The sequence below is a fragment of the Rhinopithecus roxellana genome, chromosome 3, assembly GCF_007565055.1.
Source record: "Rhinopithecus roxellana isolate Shanxi Qingling chromosome 3, ASM756505v1, whole genome shotgun sequence".
In the NCBI taxonomy this organism is placed as follows: Eukaryota; Metazoa; Chordata; class Mammalia; order Primates; family Cercopithecidae; genus Rhinopithecus; species Rhinopithecus roxellana.
Window position 1 is genome coordinate 182,351,493 of NC_044551.1, and position 20,927 is coordinate 182,372,419.

The following is a 20,927-nucleotide window of genomic DNA, read 5'->3' on the forward strand; positions in this document are numbered from 1 at the left end:
GAAATTGCCCAATGTTCATAGCTGGTTAGTGACAACGTCTAGATTTCTGTTTAAGTCTATTGACCCCAAACCTCTTTGGACTAAAGTATTGTTTTTCCTAGATAGCCAAAAAGATTGAAATAAACGCAAATGCCTTGTTGCTTATATATCTTATGTATCTTACACGTATCTTTTTTTTTTTTTTTTTTTTTTTTTGAGACGGAGTCTCACTCTGTCGCCCGGGCTGGAGTGCAGTGGCCGGATCTCAGCTCACTGCAAGCTCCGCCTCCCGGGTTCACGCCATTCTCCTGCCTCAGCCTCCCGAGTAGCTGGGACTACAGGCGCCCGCCACCTCGCCTGGCTAGTTTTTGTATTTTTACTAGAGACGGGGTTTCACCGTGTTCGCCAGGATGGTCTCGATCTCCTGACCTCATGATCCGCCCGTCTCGGCCTCCCAAAGTGCTGGGATTACAGGCTTGAGCCACCGCGCCCGGCCATATCTTATATATATCTTATAACTACCTTCATGATTTGAAAAACAGTCATTCAAAAATGATAATAACAGTAACACTGACATCTAAAAACACCTGGTGAAAAAACCAGGAAGTAATATGCTGTAGTGAAAAACAAGTAAGTCATTTTTGATGTCGTGAAATTGCAGACTAGATATAATTTAGATGAACACTCAGTGAACACAGAGGCTTGCACTTCTTTACCTGTGCTGAGAGGAGACACGCTTATTGAGAGATACAAGGTTTCTGTGAGACATGCCTCCACTTGAAGTAGATAAAGGGGAGCAAACCTGCCAAATAGATGGAGATAACCATGTGCTCCGCAGTGTATGAACTGCATTTTGGGCTCATGGTTAGAACACTTTGCAGCAAGGAGGTAAAAGAGCAGAAGGGAAAATCTTCAAATTCACCCAAGTGCAGAAAACCATGATTAGTGTCTTTAGGCTGACTTATGCTCATTATAATAGTAAAAGACACCCTTGGGTGGAGAATTAAGAGGCCTATGAGGGCCGGGCGCGGTGGCTCAAGACTGTAATCCCAGCACTTTGGGAGGCCGAGACGGGCGGATCACGAGGTCAGGAGATCGAGACCATCCTGGCTAACATGGTGAAACCCCGTCTCTACTAAAAAGCACAAAAAACTAGCCGGGCGAGGTGGCAGGCGCCTGTAGTCCCAGCTACTTGGGAGGCTGAGGCAGGAGAATGGCGTAAACCTGGGAGGCGAAGCTTGTAGTGAGCTGAGATCTGGCCACTGCACTCCAGCCTGGGCCACAGAGCAAGACTCCGTCTCAAAAAAAAAAAAAAAAAAAAAAAAAAAAAAAAAAAAAAAGAGGCCTATGAGGCATGTGATGTATGTACTAGCATGTACAGCAAGATCTTTGTAATCCCCTAAGCTTGTTAAATAAGATCAATCTGTTACTAATACCAAAAAACTTTCCCCAATATCCTGTAACTCAGGCTCTTAAGAATTCTGGACTAGAGATCAGACTCACTCCTACAACTTTGAAAGACATTTTGAATTTGATGATAACATGAGATCAAGCTGGCAACTTGATAACTCAAAGAAGAAAGGTTTTATAAAGAGTTTATAGATGGTCAGGCACAGTGGCTCACACCTGTAATCTCAGCACTTTGGGAGGCCGAGGTGGGCAGATTGCTTGAGGTCCAAAGTTCAAGACAAGCCTGTCTGACATAGTGAAACCCTGTCTCTACTAAAAATACAAAAATTAGTTGGGCTGTGATGGCTCATGCCTGTAATACTAGCTACTTGGGAGGCTGAGGCAGGAGAATCGCTCGAACCCGGGAGATGGAGGTTGCATTGAGCTGGGATCCTGCCACTGCACTCCAGCCTGGGCGACAGAGAGACTCTGTCTCAAAAAAAAAAAAAAAGAGTTTATGGATGAGCTCCTGCCCATAATGACAATATTTTTCAGTCTCCCAATTTTTCTTTCTTACTCCAGTTTCCATAACAACCCATATCCCATAAGCAACTGAAGTTGCTAATTAGGAGACAGTTTTCACTAGCTTTTTGAAGTTTGCTTTTCAGGGAACCTTTGCTCTTATTGACACTCTGTGATCTACAACCCTGCCAATTAGGTTGTAGTTTCCAAGCATTCTGGACTCCCCAGTGCCTACTATAAAAATATTATAAGTTTTGTGGTTGTTATACCAGTATCAATAAATTTTAAAAAATATAATTTTCTCTGAATTCATGTAGGGTACAAGAAAAACATACTTTCTTCAGTGTTAGCCAATCTTCAGAAAGAAGAAAAAAAAGTACTAATCTTAAAAAAAACAAAGGTAAATTGTTATTGTGATGGTGGGAAAAGGATTTTTGTAGCACTTTATGTGGGGAAACAATGATTTCAAAAACTTCACAGTTTATCAGTCTCTTGGTTATGACTGAAAGAAAAATACGTAGTGTGCATATTTAATTTTTCTGCCCTTAGAACTGTTCTTTAAGATTATTTTTGGTTGTTAGGTGTCTCTCATGGAAATATATAGGATGAGGAGATATCAACATGTATGATTTAATCCAAGTATCATCTACCTTACACATTATTTATATGAAATAATATAAAATACAGTATCTATGTGTCATCTTGATCTTATTACTATATGCCATATATTGGGACTTATGTTTTTAGTTTCTCTTTAAAGCCTCTTGCCTCACTTGTCTCTTTTATTCAGCTCAGTTCCCAAATCTTCAACTCATGAGTTGAAATTGTTAGAGGACTGACTGAACTGTCCTGTACTATAAGGAATATCAAGGACTCATAGAATTTGTTTTAGCTTACTAGGTGTAATTTCAATGTATGATATTTGCAAGTGACAAGAATTATACTTACCTTCACTGTATGTATGTGTGTGGGTATCTATTATCTATCATCAATTCATTCATTTTAGTCACTTTATTGAGATTCTCTAATGTGTCATTGTTATAATTTCCTTTAATTCTTATAAACATGGTTCTTTTAGTATTTAGAGCATATTTATGATCATTGTCTGTTAGTCTTTTTCTGCTAAGTTAAACATTTGGAAACTTTTAGAAACAGTTTCAGTGGATTTTTTTTTTTTTTTTTCATTCCTAGCAGTCAAAATTTCACATTTCTTGTCAGATGTCACTTTTTTCTTGTTGAAAACTGGACATTTTTGGCATATTGTAGCAACTCTGGATTCGGATGTTTCCCTAGCTGGGGTTTTTTGCTGCTGCTATTTTGTTTATTTAGTGAGTTGCCTGTGCTAATTCTGTGAAACCTGTCTCCCTCTCAGTGGACGCTGCTGTCTCTTCTGAGTGATTTTCTTTCTTTCTTTTTTGTTTAATCTGGCTTTCTAGGGGTAACCTTGGGTGACCATAACTTGGTATTGGGCCAGTGATTGGTCAGAGGTCATGTTTAATCATCTCAAGCCAGTAACAGTTCCACTTTTTACTAATGGATATATCTGTGGTTTGGGGGATGCATTCAGAATTCAGTCAATTTGTAAGTCTTCCCTGGGTTTTACTTTCTGCTCAGTCTGCTTGTTTCACCTCTGCATGGGTGCATGGCCTCACGCACAACCTTCCAGACTACCAGGGATGTGTAATTGCTTATCAAGGCTCACTCATCCCCTGCATCTTCCTGTTAAATTTCTGGCTAGTCTGCCAGTTTGTTACTAGACCCATCCAGGATCATTACATCAGGAGAGCTGTGACCTTTGGTTTTCCCTATTCCTTTAACATCACTATGGCTGCTGTTTCTGACAGAGCCCAGGACCGTGGGTTTCTTTTTCTGACCTTTGCTCCAAATTAAGACATCCCCTCCTTGGGCAATAAAGCTGCTGGTTTCACAGCTTGCCGCCAACCTTATAGAGCTACTAAGCTATTGGGTGCTGGGAAGGACAGGTAGGGAGCAGCTTCAGGCTAAAACCCCACAGATTCCCACTGTTATTATCCAGGGTTTAGTTTTCTTTTTTTATTCTTGAATCTAAATGTCTTATTTTGCTTTATGCCTTTGGTCCATTTCTAAAGAAATTGTACCTTTGGTCTATTCCAGAATCCTGAAATCTTAGTGTTGAACAATTTTGTTCAGTTTTATCATTGCTTTTTGAGAAGAGGATTTGGTGAACTCCTCTCTCCACCATCCCAAAGTCCTGTTCAATCCAGTCACATTTTGGCAGCTGTTGTGTTCTTGAAAATTTCTGTCATTGAACACAATCAATTTGTTGGCTTTCTAGGCATTTGGCACGTGTTGCCCACTAGCAATTGCCTTTTATTTGTTTAGAACTTGCTCATAGTTGCCCAAAACAGCTATATGATATGATGACATTTTCTTTAACATTTCCCTTATCAAATGCTAATTTAGTAACTTTACATTGGTTAGTATGGTGAAATTTTTCATGTAATTCTAGTATTTAGTTCCCCCTCTGTCTGTCTGACTCTACTCTGTCTCTACTCTGTCTGTCTGACTCTACTCTGGAGATAGTCATGTGCAATCTTTGTGAGATGCAGAAGTTATAAAGTGAAAAGTCTCAGAGGCTGTCTTTCTCCTCCTGTCCTATTCATCTCTTTGGTTGATGGTTTTTCTGAATCTTTTCAACCAGTTTCTAGACCCTAACCTGTATATCTGTGTTCAGTGCTTTCTCCTACATATTTGTTTTCTTATTTATATTCTTTGTCTCTTTATAGTTGAAAGAACTAATACTGCTTTAAAAATTACTTTTAAACCTTTAACAACTTCCTGCTTATGTGGGATGGTAAAATGAAAGTTCTCTGTACTTATGCCTAGAAAATATGAACTCTATCCTTATTCTCCTCATCTATAAAATAAAGATATTGGAGTAGTTCAATTTTAGGGTTACCTCTGGCTGTATTATTCTGTGATTCTGTGAGCTTGAATTCCTGCATTAACTATGAAATCTAGCTATTTAATAAATTTGGTGTTATATATTAAAACCTATATAATCTTTGTGTATAATAAAAGGGATAGATACATACTAAGGTTCACTTACTGAAATTGTCCTGAGAGGTGAGTGAAATTTCAGAATTGAAATATTTTTTTTTTCTTTTTCCATGCCGTGTTCTCAAACACAAACAATCTTTTGGAGGTGATTGGGGCCCAGCAGCTTCCTCTTTCGCAGCTAGAGGAGCACTGAGAAGTCAAGGCACTGGCAGTCAGGGTTACAGGGGGTTAGTGTGAGAGTCAGAAATGGGATTTAAAATACTAAATAGCCTTTCACTTCATACCCTTAAGGCTTTGCTCTTTCCTGAACTTAGTGCTGGTTTTAGAAACATACTTATCCCATTTTGATTTGTGCTAATTATTCAGTGTATTAAATATTGCTGTGAATATTGAGACTGAAAACATTCCCAACATATTTATTGCAACTGCACACGCTGAGCACATGCTTTGTTTGTAAATGAGCCACTGTAATACTTCAACAAACACCATATAACAGTATATTAAGGCCCAGTTCAGTGGCTCATGCCTGTAATCCCAGCACTTTGGGAGACTGAGGTGGGAGGATCACTTGAGGTTAGGAGTTTGAGACCAACCTGGGCAACATAGCAAGACCCTTTCTCTACAAGAAAATAAAAGAATTAACCAGGTGTGGTGGTGTGCACCTACAGTCCTTGCTACTTGGGGGGCTGGGATGGGGAAGAGTGCCTGAGCCCAGGAGTTTGAGGCTGCAGTGAGCTATGATCTTGCCACTGCACTTCACCCTGGGTGACAGAGAGATACCCTATCTCAAAAAAAAAAAATAAATAAATAAAAAAAAAAGATTCTTATATGAAATACAACGTATTTTATAAGTTAATGCTAATTTTTTTTTTTTTTTATACAGAGTCTTGCTCTGTAGCCCAGGCTGGAGTGCAGTGGCATCGTCTCGGCTCCCTGCAACCTCTGCCTCCTGGGTTTAAGTGATTCTCATGCCTCAGCCTCCTAAGTAGCTGGGATTACAAGCATGTGCCACCATGCCTGGCTAATTTTTGTATTTTTAGTAGAGATGGGGTTTCACCATGTTGGCCAGGCTGGTCTTGAACCCCTGACCTCAAGTGATCTTCTCACCTCTGCCTCCCAAAGTGCTGGGATTACAGATGTGAGCCACCGTGCCCAGCCAGTTAATGCTAATTCTAATTTGAAAGGTTTAAAAGAAATTATGGTAATTTATTTACTTGCTATAAAAGAGGATAAATTTATGTTTTAAATATCTTTCCAACTCTCTGCTTCTTTTTGGTTGAGATTTAACATTAATCTTGGCTCTTTTGCTCCACCCAAATAATAAGAACTGTCTTTTACTGACCATGTACTATATGGGAAGCCCCATGCTAGGTGCTTCACAAGGAGGACATCTGATTCTTGAAATAACCCTCCACGGTAGGGCTTGCTTTGTGGATGGGAAAACAGGCTAAAAAAAGTGACTCAGGCAGTCACAGCTTGTAGGTGGTAGAAACAGTTTTCAAAGACAGAACTCTGCCTCCAAAACTTGCATCCTTTCCATTACCCCACATATACCCTCCCTACCTACCCCCCCGTTGACTGTGATAAGGGATATATGTGGATGTTGGCTACTTTTTTGTTTATTTTTTGATCTGTTCTGCATCTGTTCATTTTATGAACTGTCTTTTTTTCCCCTACATCCTGCAATTCTTTTTTTTTTTTTTCTTTTGAGACAGGGTTTAGCTCTGTTGCCTAGGTTGGAGGGCAGTATGCTCTGATCTTGGCTCACTGCAACCTCCACCACCTGGGTTCAAGCAATTCTTTTGCCTCAGCCTCCCAAGTATCTGGGATTACAGGCATGCGCCACCACACCTGGCTAATTTTTGTACATATTTTTTAGGAGAGAAGGAGTTTCACCATGTTATCCAAGCTGATCTCGAATTCCTGGCCTCAAGTGATCCTCTTGCCTCAGCCTCCTAAAGTGCTGGGATTATAGGTGTGAGCCACAGGGCCTGGACCCCACATCCTGCAATTCTGAAAGGGTTCTTAAATATGTGGTCCTGGCCGGGCACGGTGGCTCAAGCCTGCAATCTCAGCACTTTGGGAGGCTGAAGTGGGCAGATCATTTAAGGTCAGGAATTTGAGACAAGCCTGAACAATCTGGTGAAACCCCATCTCTGTTAAAATACAGAAATTAGCCAAGCATGGTGGTGCGCACCTGTAATCTCAGCTACTCAGGAGTCTGAGGCAGAAGAATCGCTTGAACCAAGATCGCGCCACTGCACTCCAGCCTGGGTGACAGAGAAAGACTCCCTCAAAAAAATAAAATAAAATAAAATAAAGTATGTGGTCCTGAGTTTCCTACCAAAGCATGGGCATATAAAGCAAATAGGGGTGGTATAGTCAAATAACTGACATAGACACTCAGGGGTGCTGTTGTTACTGAATTTGCAGGTTCTGAGGACCATATACACATCATCTCTGTATTTATACAGTGCAGGTTAACTAGAAAAGTAGAGATTAGGCAAGGAGTGAGATACATGATGACATTGTTTGAATCTGTCAACTATCTGTGCCTGAGGCCACCTTACTGCCACCCCCCCCCACCTCTAGGATAAGTGAAACAATATATTCCTGCTGTTGCTTAACTTGAGTTTCTGATATTTGCAATCAAAGAATTCTAGCTGAAACTTTCTAATACATTCTTACCCTCAAAGGACTTGAATAGTATGCAAGGCTTGCTCCTAATAGCCTTGGTTGATTTAATACCGAATATTTGGTGGTTGCTTGCATGGCTGTTGCAGGTGACTGGCCCAAACTCCTCATTCTAGAGCTTCAGCCAGGGAGCTATTCTCTTTCCTTCCGCCTCAGGTATGTGAAATGAATGCTGACTGGGTTGAGATGCCGAGTCATCTTAGACAGTTAGGAAGGGAAATCTGGGGGAATAAGATGCAAATGACTTTAAAATGATAAGCCATCTTAAGGTTACATTTAATTTGATGTGCCAAAGTTTCTGTCCTTGGTGCTGAATATTCATGTTTAGTGAGGAGTCCCAGAGGCTTCACAACGGTGTCACTTTCTACAATTTCAGAGTGAAGAGAAATGTGCTTTCTGCTGATATTGTGCCTGAGGAGGAGTTATAGATAAGCTGGCGAATTTTTTTTAACCATTTAAGTTCTGACAAGCTTTTTTTTTTTTTTTTTTTTTTTTTTTTTTTTTTTTTTTTTTAAAGCTGACAATTCAGAAAATATTGAGAGTGCCATGAAAGTTTTTATTCAATTCCTGGTAAACTTGTTTTTAAAGGATGACACATGAAGAACAAAAATGTATAAATCACCCATCTTTTAATAAACCCTGATTAAACTCAGTATGAGGTGCATGCATTATTTTAAAGTTATTAACTTCTAGACTCAGTTTAAAATGCCATAAATTACATCTGGATGAAGAACTTGGCTACAAAATGTGGCACATATGCACCATGGAATACTATGCAGCCATAAAAAGGATGAGTTCATGTCCTTTGGAGGGACATGGATAAAGCTGGAAGTCATTATTCTCAGCAAACTAATATAAGAACAGAAAACCAAACACCGCATGTTCTCACTCATAAGTGGGAATTGAACAATGAGAACACGTGGGCACAGGGAGGGGAAAATCACACACTGGGGCCTGTCGGGGGGTTGGGGCTAAGGGAGGAATTGCATTAGGAGAAATACCTAATGTAGATGATGGGTTGATAGGTACAGCAAACCACCATTGGCACGTGCATACCTATGTGAGAAACCTGCACGTTCTGCACATGTATCCCCGAACTTAAAGTAGGATAATTAAAAAAAAAGTAAATGGAAGCCAGATGAAACCTTGATTCATTCAGGTTGATAGAATTTATCACTACTCCCTGTTAGAGTGCAAAGCCTTTCAGCCTTTTTAGTTGCCAGCATTTTCAGTCCTGCTATAGGGAGATTTCTTAATAAATACAATTCAGTCGGATTTGGCTTGGGAGAAGCAAAGTGAGCATCAGGAGAAAGTGAAACATGGTTAGATTAGGAAAACAAAATAAGCCCTCCTACTCGAGGCAGTTAGGAGCAATGGGTGGTGGATTAATTGACAGAGTTATTTGGCAAGGGAATCATAAAAAAAATGAAGCGCATACACTCAACTTAAAGTGGAGCTAAGTCCTAATAAACTTAAGGTAAATTGAAAGTATCGTAAGTCGAAATGCATTTAATACCCAGAAAATCCGTTGGAAAGTCAAAAAATTGTAAGTTGAACCATCCTAAGAATGCGACACTTTCTATTCCTTTGCCAATTTCATTAAAATAATTTGAGGCCTTCCTTTGAGATGAGCTTTGATGATTGACATTCTGCATCTTTTTTTGTGGCTAAACTACACCCATGATGCTTTGTCTCTCACATCCTGTTTCCAGATTCTAGTTCTTCAAAAAGGGTCAGAATGTTAAAATCTTTGTGGAGCTGCCAGCTTCCACTTTCCATCTAGACTTTTGAGGATGTAATGCCTCCACCTCATTCACACCAAATTAAATAGCAATTTTTGATAGTGGTCACATTTAGAACATGTTTTTGAAACATCCAAGTTAGTTTTCATAGCAAAACAGCTTTTCATTCTTTTTGAACTCTTATTTCAGTGGTTTACGTAATAGTCAATAAAATATTTTAATTACCTCAACAAGTGCAGCTGGTAGAAAGGCAGTAGGAACAAACAAACACAACTGACTCTTACAGCGCAACTGGTGGGTCCATAATTGGGTAGGGTGCTAGGAGGATGCCGTGATACTGTGATACTATAAGAAAAATGTCTTTGGTCTCTGCTTCTTGTTCCTAGCACACAGTGCCTAAAACCCTTGAAACGTCCAAAGTGACATCTTTTTGAACACAAATGAGATGATTGGTGCCTGGGGGCCCCTACATAGCTTCATAATAGAGGCTGGTCACCAGAGAGAAAGGCAGAATTAGAGGGTTGGATCTTTCAGCCCAACACCCCAACCTTCTTGGAGTGGATAGGAGCTGAAGATTAGTCATTCACCAATGGCGCATGATTTAATCAATCTTATCTACATAAGGAAGCATTGATAAAACCCCAAAAGGACTAGGTTTGAAGGGCTCAAGAGCTTCCAGATTGCTGAACATGTGGAGGTTCCTGGAGTGTGAGGTGCCCAGAAAGAGCACGGAAGCTCCTTGCTTCTGCCACACGCCTTGCCCTCTGCACCTCTTTCATCTGGCTGTTCATCTGTATCGTTTGTTATAACCTCTAAACAAACCAGTCAATGGAAGTGTTACCTGAGTTCTGTGAGCCATTCTAGCAAAATAATCAAACTCAAGGAGGGGGTCATGGGAGCCTTGATTTATAGCTAGCTGGTCAGAAGCACAGGTCACAACCTGTGGCTTACAATGACATCTGAAGTGGGAGCAGTCTTGTGGGACTGAGCTCTTAATGTGTGAGACCTGACGCTATCTCCAGACAGGTAGTATTGGAATTGAAGTGAATTATAGGACAACCAGTTGGTATGTGCTAGAGAATTGATTGTGTTGGGAAGAAATCCCCCATAACACTTTGGTGACCAGAGGTGAAGTGTGCTGTGTTCAGTGTGTGAGAGGAGGAAAAACACTTTCGTTTTCTTATCTCTTACAGATTCCTATAATTTTATTATGACATGGATATCAGACAGTTTCCTCAGTTTATCAGAGGGAATAGAGTGGGTTTGTTAATCTAGTGAGTAATTTAGCTGAAAGTTAGTTATGAAATTTTTTTCCAGAGGAAAGTGTTCATAGAGAAGGAACTGCTTTGTGCTTTGTACTTATTTATAGATTTTTAAAAAAATGGCTGGACTTTTCTTCAATGCACAAGTTAATAAAAACACAACTTGTGCTATGAAATTAGATTCCCTTTCTGTGTCTCTGCCCTCAGAATGAATAAGCCAATTAGATGTGAACTCTGGTTTCTGAAGTAGCCACGATGGGCAGGTTGGGAAAGTAACAGATGGATCCTTGCTTCTGTTTAAACAAGTGAAAGGAAAAGACTGTAAAAATCCTGGGATTGCCAGGATACACACTTTTTAAAATTCTGCCTTGAGACCCTACTCAATCCCAAAGACATTCTCCATTGAACTTGTTATCTCATTATGTCATTGCCTATTCCCCGATGGGGAGGAGTGTCGTGATGATAGAATTGGAAAGTGCGTGCTGCCCTTGACTGTCTGTTGTAACTATGTATCTAGCATTCTCTCAATGAAAATCTCACAGCCCTTATTTGTAATCAGGTCCCAGTCCCATATCCTAGCAAGGGAAGCTGGAAAATGACAGAATTGCAATAGTAAATGTTTAGTGGTTTAGAGTAGACTACAGGTCTTCAATCATTAATGCCTTGTTTTTCTCTACTAAGCTATATTGCCATTAGAATGTATGGAAACACATTTTTAATGCATTATTGATAAATGGAATAAAACACTCCTACTTTTTAATGAAAAATACTGTTTGAGTATATTTGGGTCTATAGAATTGTTGAATATGTCATCTACTGAATATTTAATGGCTATAACCTTACTGGAGGGTAGAGTGGAAAGCAAGAGGATAAGAAATAACGTTCACATTTTGGTAAGCTGTGGAGTGGTAACTAACTTCTACCATTTATGCCATGTGTGAACAACTGCTGGGGTTTGCTACGGGGACATGACAAGCTGCTGTCACTAATGAAAACTCAAAAACACTTCCATTTATCTTGCTTTCTGAATGTTGCCTCATAATCAGAACACAAATCATAAATAACGAAATCTAAGCCATGCATTCCTCGTGAGTTGTGGAATTGCATTCCTCCTGATGAAAAAGATAGATTTCAGATAAACAGGGCCTGTTCTTACGTATAATCAAGGGTGAGGATTCTGTACGTTTTATGTGCTTCCCAACCACAAAAAAGATGCAAAGAGTGAAGAAGTGGATCCTGGCCAGGGGTGGTAGCTCACACCTGTAATCCTAGCACTTTGGGAGGCTGAGGCAGGAAGATTGCCTGAGGCCAATAGTTCAAGACTAGGCTGGGCAACACAGAAAGACCCTATCTCTAATTTTTTTTTTTTTAAATTAGCCACACGTGGTAGCATGTGCCTGTAGTCCCAGCTACTCAGGAAGCTGAGGTGGGAAGATTGCTAGAGCCAGGAGTTTGAGGTTCTAGTGAGCTATAGTTATGGAACTACACTCCAGCCTGAGCAACAGAGTGAGATCTTGTCTCAAAAACAAGGAGCCGGGGGGGCCTGAATCGCGAAGAAATGCTTCTAATGTTAGTGAAAGTCTATTTTACAGATGACATTACTTTGCATTGATAGTATTAGATGAAATTATATAGAGAGAATTGTTTCCTATTAATATGGATAAGAAAATTAGGTACTTTTTAATAGCTTGTTTCAAAGACTTCCTGCCTAAATTTCCCTGCTTTGTTTTGAGTTCTAGCTCTGATTCAGCCTGAAATTTCTAGTTAGGAAAAAAATGAGAAAAGCTACATTTGGTTCCATAGGTAGAAAACTATGGTTAGAACCATTAATGCATGTATATTATTATATTTTACATGTGGAATTATAAATCAGCTAATGATAGTGGGCCCAATTATATTTCTAGTTGTCTCTGCTGCTGTTCCTTGTGACACAGGTATTTTAAAATGTAAAAGTGTTTTTAGTAACTCCGGAGATTAATACAGAGAAACTGGTTAATGTTAAAAAAATCTGTTGAAATTTGCATTTGATGTTTAGTATCGAGATGTGGTTGTGGGCACATATATAAAATGAGATATTCTCATTTAGGTTAATAGAAGTGGTATTGTAACCACTAAGCACAGCTATTAGAAATCTTCTCATGATGCCTTCAGTAAAAACTAAAAATTGTATCCTAAATAATTGAAGAAATATTAATGATTCATGCAGGTTAGAACACTTGAAAGGCTCCAATTGTCCTTTAAAAACCATCTCTTCTGATTGTCAGGTGCTTGCATTTCTTTCAAATTACCTGTGTTGGTTTTTCAAGGACATGCACCTTATGCAGATTTATCTATTTATTAATGACTCAGCAAGTAATGTACCAAAAAATGACAATCTTACCTATTACATAATGACATTTGTCCCTTTCAGAGCAAAGTATTTTATATTTTCACTTGACCATACTGAAGGATAGGTTACCATATGATGGATAAAGTTGAGGTTCAACTTCTAAAAGCTTTCAATATTTGGAAGTAAGCAATTTAATTTTGTACTGCCAAAAAGAATTGTTCTGCTTTTAGGGAGACTCTGTCTGCTAATTTGGAAAGAGATACAAATAATATAATACATCAGAAGCAGAAGAATGACTGATTCTCAACAAGTAACAAAAATAAAGTAATTGCAGATCTTGGTTCAGCCATAATTTTGTGGCCAAATGTGAGAAGGTTTCATATAAACATCCTTATAATATATATGTACATAAATATAGATAGTAGTATTTACACATATAAATATCAGATAGTCTTAAATAGGGCAAAGATTTTTTTTTCACTTAGGGGTGCTATTGAATATTGGAAATATGGCATATATTCTCATATGAGAATATGCTATATATACTTCTAGTCTATGGAAAAATACACTTGCATTTTGCAACTGCTTGAGTAATTTCAGTATTTATTTTTCTTTTTTTGTTAGCTCATCAGAATGAGAAATGAAAACCTCAGTTGTTCTCAGGGGCTTAACAGCCAATCTTGTTCAACTTTTCCTATATTATTGATTTATTTTGGGTGTTAATCAAGTCTGACCTGATCTAAGAACTTGATGCTTCAGCGTTCCATGGACTTTGGCCTGAAGTAAGAGAGTAAGCAGTTAATCACCTTTGGATGCCATCCAGATGTGCACCATTTAGTAGTATTATCAGTTTTTCCAGGCTTTGAAAATATCATTTCAATGTCAAATTTATTATAACTTGGGGACTGTAAAGTCAAATTGTTTGGGAAAGTTGATAAAGATATGTCATCATTGACTATATTGGGCTACAATTGATTGCCTCATCCTGTAGCTTGGACCAACTAAGAAGGAAATTATACATCATTGAGTTATGCTATTATTAATCATATGGCTAATATTAAAAATAGTAAGAGTAATATACTAAAGTGGAAGACAGTTTTCAAACTTCAGACCCTCATTTATTATTAGGAGGCATTTGAATGCAAGATGGTTTTGATTGATTACATATCTGAATATTAATTTTTTTGTACTTTTCCTTTCCAACTAATTGAGTCAGAATACCTTTGTGAAACCATGTTTAGTACTTGGATCCAACTAAAATCCTCTAATAAAGGCTATTAGTGTAAAAACAAAATCATGATATATTTTTCTTTCTTGTTAAATAAAATGCAGATTTTTAGGATTTTTGAAGTCTGATAGAGTCTAGTACATTTGTTGCTACTACATACATGAGCCACTTGCATCTTTATTTACTTATCTTGACATCCCTTCTTTGACTATGGGAAAACTGTCTGTTTTCCTACCTGAGACTAACACTTCTTCTGGTACATTAGCTCCCATTTTCCTGTGATTTTTCAAGGATATTATGTAGACATTCTTCTCTCTCCTGTAAATCAATTTTTCCACTGTAATTTTTGATCAGCACAATCACATGATGGAGAATTACCCATTAAATAAATGTCTTAGTTGTATTTCCTCCTCTCACTCCTATCCCATTCTTCGGGAACTCTATAACAAAACTTCTAGAAATACCTATCTCTATCGGCTGTGCCCAAGATCACTCCTCTCATTCACTCTTGGCCTTTCCCCCCTCAATCTGTCATAATTGTGCTTGTCAAGATCATCAGTGATTTTCCTTTTATTTAATGTAATATTCAGTCCCTAGTTCTTATTTCATTTGACCTTTCAGATCATTTAACACCAGTGTTCATGCCCTAATTTTCAACTTAGTTTTGTGGATACCAATTTTCTTGGTTCTTTTTGTACCTCATTGGGCTCTTTCTTTCAGTCTTTGCTAGTTTCTCCTTATCTCCCCAGCTTATTTGTGTTGCTTCAGGGCTACCGTTGACTTTTCTTTATCCAGACTGCCCTACTTTGTGAATCTTTCAGATCTCATGACTTTAATATCTTCTAAATATTAACAACTCCAAAATTTGTCCCACTCTTGACCTCTTTCCTCATCTCCAGACTCATATATTCAGATGTCTACTTGTCATTCCACTTTGATGAACTGTAGACATATTAAACTTAATATTATAGATACTAAAGTGAACTCCAATTTTGGCCTTTCTTTTCCAACATTACTCTTCTAAGAGTCATTCTTACTTTAATAAAGGGAAATTCTTTCCTTCCAGTTGCTCAGACAAGACAAAACAAAATACAAAAAAACATAAAAAAGCCCCAAAGTAAGCAAAACAAAAGAACAAAACAAAAAACCATGCAGTTATCCTTTATTCCTTTGTTTTTTCAAAATTCCACTTCTAAGCCTTCAGGAAATCCTATTGGCTCTATTGTCAGCATACACAGAAAATTGATCTCTTTCTTTTCCCTTTCATCATGACCATCATACTTCAACCTGCCCACATTACTGCTTTCATCATCCAACTCATCTTCCTGCTACCTATGTAATATTGACTGGTGCTTCTGAAACCTGAAGGATTGTCACAATCATCTAAGTGGCTTGGTGTGTTAGTCCGTTTGCATTGCTATAAAGCAGGTGTCCAACCTTTTGGCTTCCGTGGGCCACACTGGAAGAAGAAAAATTGTCTTGGACTGCACATAAAATACACTAACACTAATGATAGCTGATGAGATAAAAAAATTGCAAAAAAACTCATGTTTTATGAAAGTTTATGAATTTGTGTTGGGCCACAGTCAAAGTCATCCTGGGCCGCATGTGGCCCATGGGCTGTGGGTTGGACATGCTTGCTATAAAGGAATACCTGAGACTGGATAATTTATAAATAAATGAGGTTTATTTTGGCTAATGCTTCTGCAGGCTGTACAGGTAGTGTGGTGCCAGCATCTGGGTCTGGTGTGGACCTCAGGAAGCTTCCAATCATGGTGTAAGGCAAAGAGGGAACTGGTGTATCATATGGTAAGAGAGAGAGGAGGAGGAGCCAGGCTCCTTTAAACAACCAGGTCTCCAGTGAATTAAGAGAGTGAGAACTCACGTATTGCCATGGGGAGGGCACCAAGCCATTCATGAGGAATCTGTCCCCATGACCCAAAAACCACTCATCATCAGGCCCCACCTCTAACACTGGGGATCAATTTCAACATGAGGTTTGGAAGGCATAAACATCCGAACCATATTACTTAGTAAAAATGAAAATGTCCAGGTTTTATTGCTTAATCACTGCAGCATCCAAATGGCCAGTAGAAAAGTTCTTGCTGCATAGTGGATGCTCAGTGAATACTTGTTGAGTGAATGAAGAACTGAATGTGTGAATGAGATGCACTCCCCACTGTCCAGGGCAGAAAATGTGTGGTTTTATTTCTCTTCTTACTAATGCGTTTCTTATTCTGTGCAACACTTAGTGCCAGGCACTAAAGCAATTAGAAAGATATATTTTCTTTCAATTTTTTTCTAAAGAGATTACCATCACAACAACAAAAATTAACACTTTAGCTATTTGCTACAATCCCACAGAACAATCTTCTCCAATATTTAGCCATTTGAGTTCCACCTCCACCCTTTTTACATACTATTTTTGTCTAAGTTACCATTATATAAAATAAATAGAATGAAAATATAAAAATAAAATCGGAAGAATTCCTGGTGTCTAATGGAACAAAGGATTCTTACAGGACTCTTTTACTTAGTTTCCTGTAGGTGACTTTACCCCCATTGCTTCTTAAAAATTACTTTGGGCCGGGCGTGGTGGCTCAAGCCTGTAATCCCAGCACTTTGGGAGGCCGAGACAGGTGGATCACAAGGTCAGGAGATTGAGACCATCCTGGCTAACACGGTGAAACCCCGTCTCTACTAAAAAATACAAAAAACTAGCCGGGCGAGGTGGCGGGCTCCTGTAGTCCCAGCCACTCAGGAGGCTGAGGCAGGAGAATGGCGTGAACCCGGGAGGCGGAGCTTGCAGTGAGCTGAGATCCGGCCACTGCACTCCAGCCTGGGCGACAGAGCGAGACTCCGTCTCAAAAAAAGAAATTACTTTGAAATTGGATTCTAGGCAGTATTTTTAAATTAAGCGTATCACATTTATCCATTTCATAAAATTCCCCAACTAAAATAATCTCTACACCTGTCATGGATGTGGGCTGTTCTTTAAGTAATATTACCTCAGAAGATAGAAAATATGCCAGAAAAACAGAAACATATCATCACCCCCAAGGCTTAGTTTCTGTCCTCTAGAAACTAACAAATCCCTGGTTATGAGTTTAGAAAATGAGCCTGCAGACTAAGTATTAATGCAATGTAGATCAGTGCTTCCTAAATATAGAGGACTACAACAACAGTCATCCAAGTATCTTGTTAAAAATGCAAATTTCCCGATTTTTTTCTTTCAGAGACTGATTTAATAAGTCTGAAGTAGAGCCTGGGAAGCTGGATATTTTAAGTTCCTAAATGATTCTGATGGGCTGGGAGATGTTTGAACTAATGCTATAGGTAATAAAGGTTAATGAACTAGCGTAGGACTCTCTTCCCTTGGAATGAGGTTTTCAGGTGTTGAAAATGTCATTGAACTATGATTAATATATAGATCAGGTTTAGGTAGACAAACATAAGTTGGAGTGAGAAAGAACAAATTAATGGAGTAGCATAATTTGACATAATATAGTTACGGTGCTCTTCACTCTAACATAAGGTAAAACTAAAAGAAGCTGAAACCATGAGGATATTTATTATCCATTTAATAAAAAGTCTAGATGTGGGGACAGATTTTAGGATTAGCTAATTCAGCAGCTCAATGATGCCTTTGAAGGATGATGCTTTCTATATCCGTTAGTGAACGACCATTCTTGGTGATTTAACTTTTACTATTAGGACCACCCCATCATGGCTGCTGCATGATTTCTAGAGCTCCAGGCATCATGTCCTCATACAATTACACCCATGAGGTGTATATGAAATGAAGATCGAGGACAGTTTCCTTACATGTCTTTTAATTAGTAATGAAAACCATTCCCAGAACCTCTTAGCAGAATTCCCCTCATATTCCATTGAGCAGGATAGTGTTATATGCCCAAATCTGAACTCCGGGAGTATCTGAGAAGGTGAGAATCTGATGTTTTCAACCTTTATAGTGTAAGGCAGTCTCTGCTAGCAAATGGGAAAACAGATAATGGCTGAAGAGTAAGCACCCAAAACGCCAGAACAAAAATGGTGACTTCCTGGTATAAAAATAGGAGAGTGCAGGTTTGTAATTTAAATTTGTGCACATGGCTCTCTCACCTTTCTTGCCAAGGCAAAGCCTTTCTCTACCATTCAGGAGTATGATAGAACATTTTTGTGAGTGAAAAAATGAAGATAATGTGTTCTTGAGGAGTCATTGTTTTAGTAAGTATAACTGTATATAACTTTTACTAACATTTTTCTTCCACAACTATTTGAAAGTGTTATAGAGGTAGTGTTTTCTATAATGTATATAGGTTTTTTTCATAAAGTAGTCACTGAAAATACTTATTTTTAAGTAATTTTAACTTTAAATTTATTTTAGATTAGATTTATAGCAAAATTGTGAAGATATTAATAGTATAGAGAGTTCTCATATGCAATACAGAGACTTGGGTTACTTAGTAATTAATGCATCTTAAATAAATATCATCTATTTGTCACAATTTGTGAATCAATATCAACAAATTATTAACTGAAATGCATAGTTTATTCAGATTTTATTTGTTTGTAATGTCTTTTTTTTTTTTCTCTTCCTGGATACCACATTTCTTGTCTCCTTTGGTCTGTTTGGCTATTAAAGTTTCTCAGACTTTCTTTATTTTTAATGTCCTTGACATTTTTGAGGAATTCTGGTCAGGTAATCTGTAAAATGTTCCTCAATTGGAATTTATTGGTAGTTTTCTCATGATTAGACTGCAGTGATGTGTTCCTGGAGGAACCACAGAGGTAAAATGTGATTCTCACCACACTATATCCAGGGAACATACTAACAGCATCAGCTCTCACTGTTGATACTCACCTAATCACCTGGCAGAGATAGGGTTTGTTTGGTTTCTCCTTTGTAGATTTACTCTTTTTTTCTCCTTTTTATACTCTACTCTTTGGAAAAAAAAACCACTCTGAACAGCCCACACTTAAGGACTAGGGAGTTAGTTATGCTCCATCTCCTTGAGGGGTCAGTGTCTACATTCACTCTTCTGTTGAATTCAGAATTCTGAACAGATTTGTCTATTCTCCGCCATTATTCACTCATTTGTTAATATCAGTATGGATTGATGAATGTTTATTTTATACTTTTGGTGGAAGAATAAATCCCTATTGTTTTAAGCCTCCGAGTTTGTGGTAATTTGTTGCAGGGACTCTGGAAAATAATAATGTTTAAGTTTATAGCTTCAGCATTTTCTATCTAGCTAAACGGATTCTGTCTTTGTCTCTTTGAATGAGTCTTTCTCTTCAGATTTTGGGATGGCAGTTCACTCTGCAAACTCCGTTCTCTAAAGAGTCCAAGAAAAGTCATTGATTTTCAGTTTGTCCTTATGTCCAGCTTTTTTTGGTAAGGATAGATATAATGACTTCCAAACTTTAACATGGTAGAACCAAATGTGAAGTTCTATGCTGTCATTTTTAGATCTATTTATTCCTCATTTGGGATATCTTTCCTCTCTATGACAAATGTTCAATAGAAGATGTGAGGTTTTTTTTTTTTACCTCTATCATGAATACTCTCCTACTCCTTCAACTTCTGGCAATATCATACTTACACTTCGAGTCCTAGATCAGAACGTCAGCTACACAACACTTCAGGTTTCCCTTCTCTGCCTAAGTACAACAAATCTTTCTCTCCACTATCTTTGTTCACAAAACACTTTAAAAATTCATTGATTATAGTGCTTGACAAATGATACTATAGGTATTTCCTCACTCAAAAATAAGTGTTCTTAGCATATTTTTACATACGTGATGCTCTTATTGCTATTATGGTTTAATAATTATTTTTTAATTGGTTTTTTATATTTGTTTCTCACTTTAGAATACTTTCCTAGGTGAAAGATGTGTTCTTATTGTTCAACACTGTAACTCTGTTCATTTATTGAACAAATATTTTTGAATGTTTACTAAATGTTAGGCATTAATCTAGGAACTGGGGATATAAGCAACAAGAAAAATGTGTTCCCAGCCCTCTTGCAGTTTACTGGTAAAAGCAAATAATACACACGAACACACACACACACAAAACTATGTAAATAGAAGCAGTGTGAAAGAAATAAATGAGATCTTGAGAATTAGGACTAACTATATGTGTTAGGAGTTAGTCTCATAGACTTCTCTTTGGAGGTGACATTTAAGCTGAGATCCAAAGGATGAGAAAGAATGAGACAACAGAAGATAGTAGAATTGTGATTCAGCTTTCAGACTGAGAAATCATATGTATGACACTAAGGTAGAAAGGAGCTTGAATTATTTCACACTGTGACTCCTGAGAGAAGGACCATACCACACAACTTTGTATTCATTACGTACACATAGCAGCACATCCTTTTTGTTTTGTTTTGTTTTTTTAAAGATAGGGTCTACCTCTGTCACCTAGACTAGGCTGAAGTGCTGTGTCACTATCATGGCTCGTGGATCATACTCCTGGACTCAAGTGATCCTCCTGCCTTAACCTCCTGAGTAGCGGTGACTATAGGCATGCACCTCCACATCCAGCTGATTTAAAAAATTTTCCTTTTGTAGGTACAGGGTCTCACTATGTTGACCAGGCTGGTTTTGAACTCCTGATCTCAAGGGATTCTCTCAGCCTCAAGGGATCCTCCTGCCTCAAGGGAGCCTCCCACCTCAGCATCCCAAAGTGCTGTGATTACAGGCATGAGCCACTGCGCTTGGCCAAAGTAGAGCGA